Raw genomic sequence first — 14,287 nt, 5'->3', positions numbered from 1 at the left:
AGAAGTTACAGTATGATGATTTTCGAATGTTCGAAATTATTAAGACTGTTCATTTTACGGTTTACATATTTGGTTAGAAATTTCATATTGTTTTTAAGTGTCAATCGCTAAATTATGTATGTATGTATCTCTAGGGAACTGTTCGATTGATTCAAGCATAAGTGAGAAGAATCTGTAAAATAAACAAAAACGGCAGGGTATTCATTTTCTGGAAGAATGTTCATTTGAGGTACACTTGAGAAAGTTCAATCTAATGTATATAGAAGTATTTAAGTACTTTACAGATAAGAACCTACCCAGCAAGCCTCTTTACTAAAACAAACAAATAAACAAACAGTATCAACGTATCAATATAAGACATTATTATCATCTTTTATAACATTTGAAACGAATTTACTATCTTTAGAGCAAGTTCACTGGTGTTGGGAAAATGTGGTAGAAATTTTGACATTTTGAAAATTTTACCATGCAAAAATGTTTTCAAGATCTTTGGCCGTTGTATTTTTTTTACAGCACTGTTTCTATTTCAGCCGTATGTGATAGAAATATTGCAATTTTTGCATCACAGCATGCGAAAATACAACACGTGTTGTAAAAAAAACTTGAAGGCCACAGATCTTGAAAATGATGAGTTAATTTCCTATCAACAAAGTCAATATAATAACTTAAAATATTATAACTCTGACCAACTTATCTTCTTCAGTCCACGAATCGATATATTTTGTAGAATGATAAAATTTGTAATTTGTAATTTGTAATTTATTAACTTTAACGCAGCCTGTCGCTTACAATTAACTATTAGTTCAGGTTAAGGAAATCACTTGTGTTACAAAACGCGTGGAATATTGATAAATGTTTCGATATCGAAATCTATTATTTGCGTTATGAAGCTCTGTTCAACGCGGTCTTGAAGGTGGTTAGCGAACTGGTTTGTCTTGTCGCCAAAGGCAAGTTGTTCTAACAGGAGGCGCCGTACACCAGTAGGGGAGAGGCGGGATACTTGATCCCTGGGGATACTTGATTCCTTAGCTATATCTCCAAACTGGAATGTCGTACAAAGATCAAATGTTCTAGAAAAATGTGCCAAATGGAACAAAACAGCAATGGTTGAAGCTTAAAAATTTTTAACATAATAAGTTTTTGGGTTATTGAACTTTATTTGAAAAATTTTACAAAATGTGACTTGAAGATCTTTTTTCATAATTTCAAAATGTTCCTAACATGGAAATATTATAACAAAAATATTTATTCCAGTACATCAATATTTCGAGTGTAAAATGAACTTCAAAATACAATATTTTCAAAGCGATGGAAAACTCCCAACTTTTTTCCGAAAAAGTTTTATAAAATGTTGATTTTGGGTACAATTGATCCCTAATATATGGATACAAATGATCCCGGTATATTCTTCTTCTCAATGGATCGTGGTCATTGCTGATTACGAGATTACTAATATTTATCCAATAGCTTATATTCATCCATCAATTATCTGAAGAAAAGGGCTAAAATAATTGATTTTCTCTTGTTTATAAAAAACTAGCTGACCCGGTAAACTTCGTTTTACCCATTTCCTAATGAATCGTTGGAAAATGTTTACAGTTCAATAACTTTTCATGCTCGTGAATCAGTTTTCATGAAAATCGTCTTCAAGTTGTTCGAGTTTTGTTCCGTTTCTAGTTGATTTTGTTTAAGAGCTCCCCTTCCATAAAAAGTGAGATTCTTGAAACTATTATACAAACCATCTCTGACCCAAAAACCCTTCGGATACCAAATTTCACTTCATTACGACCGACCATTCATACGTGATGTTGTTACAAAGAAAATGCCTCCATTTTTATATATAAGACTAGCTGACCCGGTAAACTTCGTTTTACCTTCTAAAGTATAAATCGAAATAAATGTTTAATTTCATCTACACGTCCTTAACTTCATCGTGCTCGCGAATAGATTCTTATGGAAATCGTAACAAATAAAGTTGAATTTGTATTGGGACCACCTTCCATAAAAAGTGAGATCCTTGAAACTATTATACAAACCATCTCTGACCCAAAAAACCCTCGGATACCAAATTTCACTTCATTCCGACCGACCATTCATACGTGATGTTGTTACAAAGAAAATGCCTCCATTTTTATATATATAAGATGTGAAGAGATAATTTTGTATGGAGACCCCCCTTTCATAAAAAGTGAGATTCTTGAAACTATTATACAAACCATCTCTGACCCAAAAAACCCTCGGATACCAAATTTCACTTCATTCCGACCGATCATTCATACGTGATGTTATTACAAAGAAAACGCCTCCATTTTTATATATAAGAAGATGTGAAGAAGAGATAACTTTGTATGGGGACCCCCCTTTCATAAAAAGTGAGATTCTTGAAAGTATTATACAAACCATCTCTGACCCAAAAAACCCTCGGATACCAAATTTCACTTCATTCCGACCGACCATTCATACGTGATGTTATCACAAAGAAAACGCCTCCATTTTTATATATAAGATAAGATTGTCCCCGTAAGTATGCAATGACATAAGGGTTGAGAATAAGCTATAGATTTTTTTCTGACAATTATAGATTGTGAAATGAGAACAAACATGAAATAAAAATCAATTAACATTCTATCTTGGGGTTTTGTTTGATTTTTTTCATGGATTAGGGCTTCCTGAATAAAGGATCAAGTCTCCCTTAACTTCAAAAATATAGCAATTTTTTTACTCCCTAGAAAATGCTTCTAGTTCATTCACGGGTTCAAGTATCGTTCTAATTTGAGGAGCATAGAAACTTGAAGTTACACGCTGTCTCGTTCCTCCCTAGCTGGATGTGAGAAAGGAGATATGCAGGTAGCTTTTGGTCGTAACCCTGGCGCATGAAGTGACATATACGTCTCCGATAGTTCTCCAGGAGATCGCAGCCAAGTATGAGTCTTCTGGTGGTCTCTGTAGCTTCTCTTCCTTTTAGATTAAAGACTAATCTTGCCGCAGATTTGTAACACCAAAGCAGCTGGTCCTTACAGGCTGCTGAGAGACCTGGGAAGTAAACTGTATCGCAGTATAAAAAGATGGGAACAATATAATAGATTGGACCAGTTTCAAACGAATTGGAACAGTGAGAACGGATTGGAATTTACGGAAAGTTCTGAGAGTGAGGCAAACTTTTGATTCAAGTTGTGATCCATTGTAAGCCCTAAGTTTTTCACTTTTTTCATCAGAGAGATGGCTTGATCACAGAAGATAATGTCAATGTTAGGACTAATACTATCTCGTGTGACTGATACCTTGGGCTTCGTGTGCAAGGGGCACATCTGGCACACGAAGCCCAAGGTGGTTTTAGTGGGACGAACCCACACACGGCAGCAAACACCCGGCTGTTATGGTTTGAAGTCAAATTTCCATCTTGTAAAAAAAAAAAAAACTATCTCGTTTGGTGAAAGCAATCGCTTGGGTCTAACTGGGGTTGGATGAGAGATGATTATTCTTGCTCCACAGCTCAATTCTCGCCAGGTCTTCGTTGATGGTTCGGACAAGTTGATCGACCATTTATGTAAATTTGTTAGTCATCTGCATAGAGTTGATAGCTGCATTTTAGGATGGTAGGGAGACTATTTATATATAAACTGAAGAGCAAGGCACTCAGGCATGAACCTTGAGGTGTACCATCTGTGAGTGGTAGTTCAGCTGATGTCGCATTAGAACAGCGCACGACCTGACATCGGTTCGTGAGAAAAGACGATATGAGATTACATGCGGGTGACGAGAAACAAAACTCGGATATCAACTTCCGATCGATGATTGACGCAGTTGAATGCTAGTGAGAAGTCAACAAGAACCAATATTGTGCAATGATCATTGTCGAGATTACTGAGTATGTCGTGTGTCACCTTGGCTAAAGCAGTTGTAGTTGAATGACTTTTAAGATAACCAGATTGATGTTTAGCAAGGAGAGGAGGATCGTGTAGGGTTCTTCCAGCCAGCTTATTGGCCTGTAATCTTTGGCAGCTGTAGGATTACTTATTCTCGGGATAGGAGTTATGATAGCTTTCTTCCATATACTTGGAAACGTAACGGAAGCTATTATACTGTTAAAAAGGTGGCACAATACTGGTAGGATGAAGGGACACAATAGTTTAAGGAAGTTGACAGGGATGCTATCTGAGCCAGTTGCATTGGAATGGATCTCGTAAAGTCTTTTGCAAATCTCATTGACAGATGTACTTTGAAAGTCAAATCGGTAATTCATGTTGTTAGAGCGGTCGTCGTCACTAAGGAGTGGAAGACTAGTGGACGGTGGTAACAGCTGTAAGTGTCCAGAGGTGAAAAAAGTATTCAACACGTCTGCGTTGAAGTCTTGGCTTGTGACGTTAGTTTTGGAACTATTATGAATTCCCTCTCTGCGCAAGTTACACCATAGTTGTTTGGCTGGCATGTCACGAGAAAAACACCTGTCAGCATAACGTCTTTTCGCTTGGGATATTAGGGTTTTTGCTCTGTCACGGATACGACTAAAATCAATCCATTGAGGATCACCTTTAAACCGGCTCGGGTTACGAACATAGAGAGAGTACGTCAGATCTCTAAGCGCAATTGTACGCTCAATCTCATTAGTGATCCAGGGAGTACGTTTGTCACGGATAGTTATAGTTTTTTTCGGGTGCATTAATATCGAGGAGAGGTTTCAGCTGGGATGTTAAGTAAGAGGTTATGTAATCGATATCGTGAGTATTGTAAAATGGTGTTAGATCGAGTTCTTGATAGTCAAAGTGTAGCTGTGTAACATCAATCCTCCTTGTGGAGGTGGTTTAGGTAATCGTAAGTCTGTTATAAAATAAATAATTTCATGGTCAGAGATAGTGTTAGCGGTAGCTTTTTAGCTCTCAATACGTGTTGAGGAGAGTCAGTGATCATTAGATCGATAGTGGTTGCGCAGTGTTCGGTTATTCTAGTGGGAGATGTAGGTAAGATCGTAAGATTAAACGCAGTATGAATACAGTTAAGAGCATTTAAGTAGACGGAAAGTTGGTTTGATGACACATTGATATTAAAATCACCTAGGCAATAGATTCTGTCAAAATTAAATGTGTCAGATCGGTTAGAAATTGTTCGTAACTCTTGGCAAAAAGCGAATTAGATCCGCAGGGATTATATATAACAGCTACACAAATATTAAGGGAATTTAGTTTTGTCTGGACAACAAGAAATTCAAATCTTTGGTTCGTAGGGATGGTTGGATCGTAAGTGGATTTCAAGATAGGTGTAGCCTTTATGCCTTTTTTAACGTACAACCCCAATCCTCAATGCGTTTTAGCGCGCCGTTCGTTTTAAGTGGTGAGTGAGTGACGTATAAAATTATAAGATGGAATGCGAATTGGGCCAACAGGTGCTGATGCTTTTAGCATAGTTTCTGACAATCCGAAGAAATGATACTGAGTTTTATCGAGGAGAAGCTTAACTCCATCTACATGTTTTTCAAGACTACGGACATTTAAGTGACCAATACGCAAATTTGAACAGTTAAAGTTGGACATGGTTGAGAGAAGAAGAAGTCGTCGGTTCGTTAATGTGTGTTAGGTTATCTCCAGGAATGTCGGAATTTTCCGCATCGTAGAATACAGATGACTCGTTGAGACTTTCTGCCGAGTTCATGGGTTCGATCAGTTGTAGTAGCTGATCAGTATTTTTTACAGAGCAGTAACGTTTTTGTCCTGGGAGTTTAACCGAAATATTACCATTACATATAAATATAGATTGAATTCTTTATTGATGCTTGAGTCGAAGAGCAGGATTTCGAATACGGAAAGAAGTGAAAGATAGAACTTCATTCAATGTTAAGCGATAGTTGAGGGGAGTTCGATTGTTGAGAGCGGATAATTTCATCTCCTCGAACTTTTAAAAGTAATGTTTAAGTACTGTGTTGCTTTTTTTCCAGGATTTTCATCCTTTAGGATGATTCATCCCTTCCAAGTACTGTGTTGCGATTTTCCTCATGATCCATAACAACAAGATGGTGGGACTCAAGGTACGGTCAGACCAATTGGACGGTTTAACGGGTAATCGGAAACAATTCACTACGTTGCAGAAGAGTCCAGGTACGCCAAGAGTAAAAAAGACTTTTTCGATAATGGAATTAACATTTTCCCCGGGGTTGAATGGAATTCGATTTACAGCTAGCCTTCGACTATTCACATTAGCTGTACAGGTGCGGCGAGTTTCGCTCCAGTCTCGATGATATGTAGTTTTTCACTAATCTTATTGAGCAGTTTGGTTTCTGCTGCACGTTCGCCTCCAGATCGGTTGATGCTAACGTTTTAAATCTGGATTTTCGGCTGATCCCATTGCTTCTTGTAGAAGACACGATTGGATTCAAGCTCGGCACTTAATTTCTGAATATCGGTGGTGATATTGTCAATACGCGTTTCAAGTTTCGCAATCAGCTCCAGATCGACAGTAGGTCTTGGTACAGCTTTGGGTGTTAAAGTGCCTCGAACGCAACATTTCTCACAAGAGAACAGCAGGTTGGGTAGTTCCGTCACGAGTGCATCACTAATTTTAACACAAGATGTATGGTACCAACCCTCACAAATATCACAACAGACCCATCCGATGGAAATCGAATCATTTTGTTTCTTCTTCAGCTTCTTCGAGCCTCTGGGCACGGGAGGAAAGTCACGGCCGCAGCAGCAGCAAATATTATCGGAACTCATTTCGATAAAACAAACAGAAACGAACGGTAACACAGTATATAGGCACAAATCGACGACTTCACACTGCTGAATTGAATGGCACATCAGCAATCAAAACAGAGCAAGTTCGAAAATTAGGTTAGGTACAAATTAGCAGCACAATTTCAGTGAAATTCCACAAAAACTATGAAGATTGTTGAAATAACACTCCGCGCCTATAACTTAATCGTTGTAATCTTGAGTTGTTCCACTTACAATAGTTAAAAACTGTTTTAAAGGCAGAAATAAGCTAATATTTGAAGAGTGAAAAAACAAGCGTCCGTTTTGTAGGCCAGTGATGCCAAAAGTGAAAAACATTCGTACCAATTTCAAACGGAGTAAGCTCGTGCATTATATTTTCCATCTTTAAATGGATTTTCACATTATTTGCAAAAGCTAACAAAAAACTGAGGTTTTGTTATGATTTTTTTTGCATTCACAGCAATCTGGAATGCCTACCGTGAAGGCACCAATGGCCGCGCATTTAAGCTATGATGAATGTTTTCCTCGTCGTACAAAAATCGTTTAAAATGTTTTTTACCTGGCTCTCAGGGTCATTGCGAATATTCTAAGGTAAGGATTTTCAAGATTTACACATCAAACACCGATTTGTTTCCATTGTTTTGTGAAACTACTCTGGTGCAAAAATAGTATAAGACGCCATTTTTACAAAGCATTATTTTGCCAGAAGATATATTGGAACAATGTTTTTGGTCGCGATTTCGATAAAACATCACAAAATCGCTGCTGTCTGAAAATCCACGAGGAAACTGACCAACTAAAACTAAACAGATCCGAATTGCTATCTAACCTCAAATTTCCAACACTGTAGCAATTATCATTCGATGATCGTTTCTAAAAATTGTGTTTTTTTCAGCCGGTTATATGATAAAAAACATTGATAAGAAAGCTTACCTGTGAATCTTATGCAACATTTGTGAACTTCCGAAGAACTTCTCAACGTTTAACTGCTGATTCTTCTAAACTTTCCGTGCGCGGCTATAGAAACATTAACGGCGCGTTCTTAAATTGATTTGTTTGGGGTATGCATCAGTTTATCGATTTTTTTCGGACAACTTTAAATCATCTATTTACGAACGGTGCAATCGATTGAAAATATCACTTCATTGTTTTTGTTTACCTGTTTTGAAGAGATGGAAGATTCCGATTTATTGTTCGATGATAGTGAGCTGAGTGAGCTTTATTTTAATGAATTTTCTTCAGAAATCGATTCCGAAGATGAAATTCATAACGTTCGCAGACAACGCAGGCGATTACAAAGAGTTCCAAATTATTTGCAAAAAGTAGCAAAAAAATCAGACTTCGATTTTTTTCAAACCTTCAGGATCCCAAGAGCCGTCTTCAATCAATTGGTACTTATACTCAGACCACATTGGAGTGTACCTAATGAAGTTGGTAGGACCAGGATTTCTATTGAAACTGACGTTTGCATGACCTTATGAGCATTAGGAAATACGGACCCGTATCGAGGTAAAAAAGTAAGATATATTAATCAATTCCCACGTATATGTTTTTAATTTACCCTTTCGAATTTTTATAAAGTCATTTCAGAGCTATTCCACTATAATACGGCTCTGGGAATTAATTTATGATATGCGGGATGTTTTCATAAAATGGCCCAACAGAGAACCCGCATAAATAAGGATTGTAACCAAACGATTTCTGAAATAGTCTATCGACGATTTTATGAAGCGTAAATAAAAGTTAAGCAAACAATTATTGAAATTGTGAAATACATTGCTTGAATCGTGAATTCCAAAATGACTGTATTTTAAATATGTTGTTAGGTTATGTAACTGTTAAAAACTGTTAAAACACTTATATGGAAGAACTGTAATACAAACAGTTAAGACAACGTCCCAAAACCGCTTATGGAAACATATTTAGAACTTACAACAGTTATCGTTATAGTTTTCCTTGAAGTATGCTTGAAACTGAACGTTTACAGCAATAGTTATATCACGATTCCACAAAATGTTCTTCCAGCGTTATACTGATGGTTATGGGAACCGTATGCGTTAATGGCGAATAGGGAATATTTTTCGAAGTTTCGGATTTAATATAAAGTTATTCGATTTTACTTTACCTATATTTTATTTTTCTATTAACTTACATTTACAGCTATCAGGATCTTTTTAATTATTTCTCTGATTCACCTTGCGTACCTTATCCATTATCAATGGTGAATGATGTGGGCATAGACATTGGCATTTGGTCCGAAATCTGCATTGCAGGGCCAATCGCTACACCAGCAAGGGCATCCCCCACGGTCGGGGAAATCGGGCTGTTTAAAAAACTAGCATTCGGCGACACTAAAATGAAATGAAAAACAAAACAGTCAGAAACATATAGGAAATTGGAAAGCTGATGTTTAGCTACCCCATAAGCAGGCGAAAATAGAAAAACAAACGCACTCACCTGAAATATTAGGCATATTTTGGCCTAACTGTTGGGCTGTGATGAGTCCACCCTCAGGTGCGCCGGTTTTGTGGTCCATTTAAGCAGATCAACAGCAATTTCGCAAGAATTCTTGATATTCAGCATCAAAAATTCGTTCGAGTTGCTGTTTGGTTTCAAACCGAACACCAAAATCAAATTCTCAAATTTCTTATTTTTCTTTTTCGTCTTCTCGAAACTGCATGACAGCTGCCATCAGAGGTGCCAGGTATCCTGATTTATCAGGATTTGTCCTGATTTTCGAGAGATTGTCTTGATTTTTCCAAAACTCTCGAATTGTCCTGATTTTTGGAAATTTGGCTTCAAAAACAAAATTTCAATTATAATAGCATTTGTAATCGAACTATGAGAACTTTGTACAAATCTGTGATATAACAAGTAAAAGTCGTTTTTCCGAAAGTAATCTTCGGTTCAGATATACAGTATAAATAAAGTATAAATATTCAGATATATAGTTAAATGGTGTTTTAACTATCATCTGGTGGTGTTTTTTATATGAGCTGCATACCAGTCAAGAAGCTGCGGACGATTGTTGCATAGATTAGGGCAGATTGCGCACCTGTATTTCTCCTTTGTTCATGCAATCTATGAAGAGCTGCATATAATTTCCATAAATTCTTAGGTGTCCGAAAAATCCTTATTTTTTCTTCGCGTTGTGTTGATTTTTGACAAAACCACCTGGCACCTGGCTGCCATCCAGAGATTTGAGAAGTGTCAGAATTGTATGGACGTTAGCAGTAATCGTTCGAGTTGATTTTTACGGTTGATGAAAAACGTTGGTTAATTGTTCAAACCATTCAGTTGAATTCACCATTAACGTGACTTTTCATATGAACGTGGAGGCTTGGTTTGAATCGTTTTATTTAAAATTTCTTTATTCGATTTGCATAGTTGTACCCAACAGCTATGTTTATATAAACAGTCACAGTTACAGGAGCTGTTCAAATATCGTTTTGATTATTTGAGGTAGAGTTTTTTCGTATGCGGGAAGAATTTAATGCTGTTCGTGAAGGATTTCGAAATCTATCTGTTTTCCGGGAGTGTTGATGGAACCCATGTGAATATTGTTGGTCAACAAGATGACAGCTATCTTGATCGAAATCATTCGTATACAGTTCACGTTCAAGTCATTTGTGACTCAACCAAAAAGTTTCTGGATGTGTTTTGTGGATTTCCCGGAAGTGTACACGATCAGCGTGTATTTCGTAACAGCCCAGTTTATCGCTATCTCAGCTCACCTACGTGTAACTTTGTTCCAAATGAGCATTTGATTAGGGATAGCGGATATAAATTAGAACCATTTATAATGACCCCCTATAGAAGTGATCATCGATTGACTGTTGAAGAGCACGAGTACAATTTTCGTCAGAGTAGTGCCAGGATGGTTGTGGAACAGGCTATTGGGCTTTGGAAAGTGAAATGGAGAAGGATGAAATTTTGGGAAGTATGTAAGCTCGAGAATGCTAAACTTTTTATTATAACATCTTGTTGCCTACATAATTTCATTCTGGAGAATTCACCACCAACAGACGAAAATCCATTTCCTAGAGGCAGCAACAGGCATCTAATTGATGCTGAGGAGCTGGCAGTGGATGCAATAATTGATAGACGGGCACAAACAAAAAGAAATAGAATAAGAAAATTTATTTCACGATATTAAAATGAATTTTTAAGTAAAAATATTAACTCTTAAGCTGCAAGCTTCCGCTCGCAAAGTTCATTCCTTCGCTTCAATTCCCCATTTCTTTCTTCTTCTATTTTTAATCTTGCCTTACTTTGAAATATATCCAAGTAACAGCCTTAAAGCCGGATCGATTCCTGGCATCCAAATTGAGGCGGTAGGTTTTCATCAGGTTCGCCCATTTTGACCTCAACTTATCTGTGCTGCAGTTATGGCCTTTGGCGGTCATGTTATCCCTGATTTCACGCCATAAAAGAGGTTTTTTCTTTGTTATGTCCCGAAATTCCTCTTCGAGTTCTTAACGGAAATGGATGACTTTTTCTAGTTCACCTAAAGTAAGACACGTAAATACTTACCATCAATTTTTTTATAACATCCATCATATTAAACACATACTATCATATGCAATAACAATTACTTACCAGCCTGAAGAACGGAATCGTGGTATTCACGCCCAAATCGGAGAATTTTTTTCTTCCCCATTCGAATTGCAACCATAAACAGTTCTGTCCTCGTGGAAAACTGTTTCGGCAATGATAAGGGTCATTGTATCCATTTTTTCACAAAAATATTTTTAACTTTAGAAAACCAAACAAAATTTGAAACGTAAACAAACAAAAAACATATGATTTGAGATGGCTGCCCGGCTGCCTGAAAAAAGTTGTTTATGTTTTACGAACGCAGATTTCAATCACATCGATAGGAAAAATCAATTTACTAACACGCCGTAAAAAATCAAGTGTACCAATGGCCGTGCACAACAAAATTGTCATTATTTCCGCAACAGAACCTTCAAACTGTTTACTTTTTTCACAATTGATTCCTTATACAGCCACATATAACTTACGTTCGAAAATTTTTGGGGGGGACCCGCTTAGCTCACTAGCTAAGGACAACAGACAAAATGGCATCCGGCAAAAATGATGTATGTTTTTATATTTTCCTGACCTCAAAAAAGCATAATAAATTTATTTCTAGTATGGCAAGTGAAAGATACTTACACACAAAACTTTCGAGGCCGGAATTTAGCAAAATTTTGCTCAAATTTGACCAGCTAGAAATTTAGCAATCAATTTAGCAATATTTTTTAACTATATTTTTAGCAAACGAGAAAAAAGTTAGCCGCCGCAATTTTTACTAAAATTTTTAGCAAAAACCGGAGGAAAAGATTGCCCGGATCTGAAATTTCAAAATTTATAGTTTTTTTTCTCTGGAGAATCAGTGAGAATGATTGCTTATGAAATAGAATACACAAATTTTCCTTTACTTTCAATTTATTTCACACATTTTTTTGAATTTCACTCCACACTTTTCGTACAACGGAAGTTTTGATCCTGAGAACGCATCTTCCGACGAGCGAAATGCCAAGCCATCTTCATCAACGAATGCGCCGGAGTGTGCCGGCTAGCAGCTCGTTCAAATTTTAGTTGTGATTCCCTTCATTTCCGGTCTGTTGCGGGTTTCTTGTTTCAGTTGTAACCTGGTAGAAAGAAAAACAAACAAAAAATTTTGAATTTAAAAATTGATAAATCTGTACAATTCATAATCGGCCCTTACCTGTACGCATCCGGTGTAGATTTGGCTAGTATTTTGTTTTTAACTTAGTCACCACTCTAGAACGACTAGCATCGAACTTTCGGGAGCGCGCGCAATCGTGTCAGTTAGTTATTTTTCCTCCAACCGGCGCGACGGCTGCTGACTGTGCACAAAGCGGCTATAAAACCTTCATTTTACTAAAATCAAGCAAAATGCACTATTTTATTGCTAAAATCAAGTAAATTTAGCTTTCTGCTAACTCAACAGTAAAAAAATATTTTTGCTAACGGAAAGTAACAGCGAAATTTTGCTAAGTTGAGCCCCGAAAGTTTTGTGTGTAGCTTAGGTATCAGAAAATGCAAAACACAAAAATTTTCGTTGTTGAATTTCGGAGAAAATAAAGATTAAAGCTGAAAATGCGCTGCCATTGGTGCCTACACGGTAATTTAATTTAATTATCCTCGCCTGGCATCTAAATTCGAGGAAGTCTCCAAGGTAATGCATAAATCTGGGGGTCACAAATTAAATAATTTTGCGATTTCCTGTTAACGAAAGTCAATATCAGAGGAACTCTCTTCTCCGCTAGCAAACTAAAATTTTAACTAGAAAATGATTTTTTAGTCCAAAGATATCAGACAATTAGAAAAACGCTAGTAAGCGTTTTTGTGCCAAAACTGACAATCCGGATTCGGAATTTGTAATAAAAAAAAACTGTAAATAACTAGGCGAGCTACACATGTATGAGGTGAAATTTCGTTATGCTATCCGGATCGGGTAGTGTTACCGATTTACCTTTTAATCGCTGAATTCGTAGTTATCTTTTCCCAAAGCTCGCACAGTGATCGTCACAATGTAACAACGGAGTAGGTTTATAATAGCTTTTCGACAATTCTGGTTTAATTTTTCCCCACTAAACCAAGGATTTGTAGCTGGTTTACTGAAGAAACGGACTTTAAATTTCAAAGTTTAAAAGCGAAGGCGAAGTGTAAATGGTAGATAAAATTAAAAAATGTAAAATATTTCCCATTTTTTCAGGTAAATTTCACCTCTTTTATTTTAAATTCACCTATTTTATTTTCTTTTTTTTTAACTAAATTTAAAAAAAAACTAGGTGCATATGCGTAGTTATCTATAGTTCAATTTCACCGAGCATGCCATCTGAAAATTTGAATCATCAAATTTTACGACAATTAAAATCCCTTAACAATTTTTGTAATTTTTGTCATTATTGTGATTTATATTTGCCACTTGCAGTTTGTCCATTTTTTTATAAACTAGAATGCTCTGGTATTCTAATTTAATGTTTAAAATTAAAATATACTAATGATCACCCTATTGGTAAATAAATCGACCACCGTTATGAAAAAAATAAAGGTAAAAATACCTCATAAAAATGAAAGATACCTTCGAAAAATTGTTATTTATTCTAAAATTCAATAATTCCTTAACATTCCACAAAAAGTCACTATAAGTTCTCAGACAGTTGGGTTTTTAGTTAGCGTTTTCTTAGATTCATTGGATACCTTTAGGGATGAATCATCCCAGGGGATGAAAATCCCGTATAAAAAAAAATCATTAGATACCGCATTAAAAAAAATATTTCCTGATTTGACCTCCAGTCAATACTAAGGCGAGCTATTCTCCCGAAAAATCCACCAGCTTATTGTGTACATTTTCAGATTGTTAAAAATATTTTGAAGTATTGGTTGCATTATTATTAATGAAAACTGTGTAGTTTTTTTTCAGCGTGTAGTACCGTAACGCCATCTACTTTCATTTATATTTTTTTTATCATGGACACCATACATTCTCATTGAAGCGGTCTCTAGTGGCATTTTATATTCGTTCTACTGTTATGATACCTACAGTT

This window comes from Uranotaenia lowii, chromosome 3, assembly GCF_029784155.1.
Source record: "Uranotaenia lowii strain MFRU-FL chromosome 3, ASM2978415v1, whole genome shotgun sequence".
Taxonomy (NCBI): Eukaryota; Metazoa; Arthropoda; class Insecta; order Diptera; family Culicidae; genus Uranotaenia; species Uranotaenia lowii.
Note: the sequence above shows the minus strand (reverse complement) of the source record.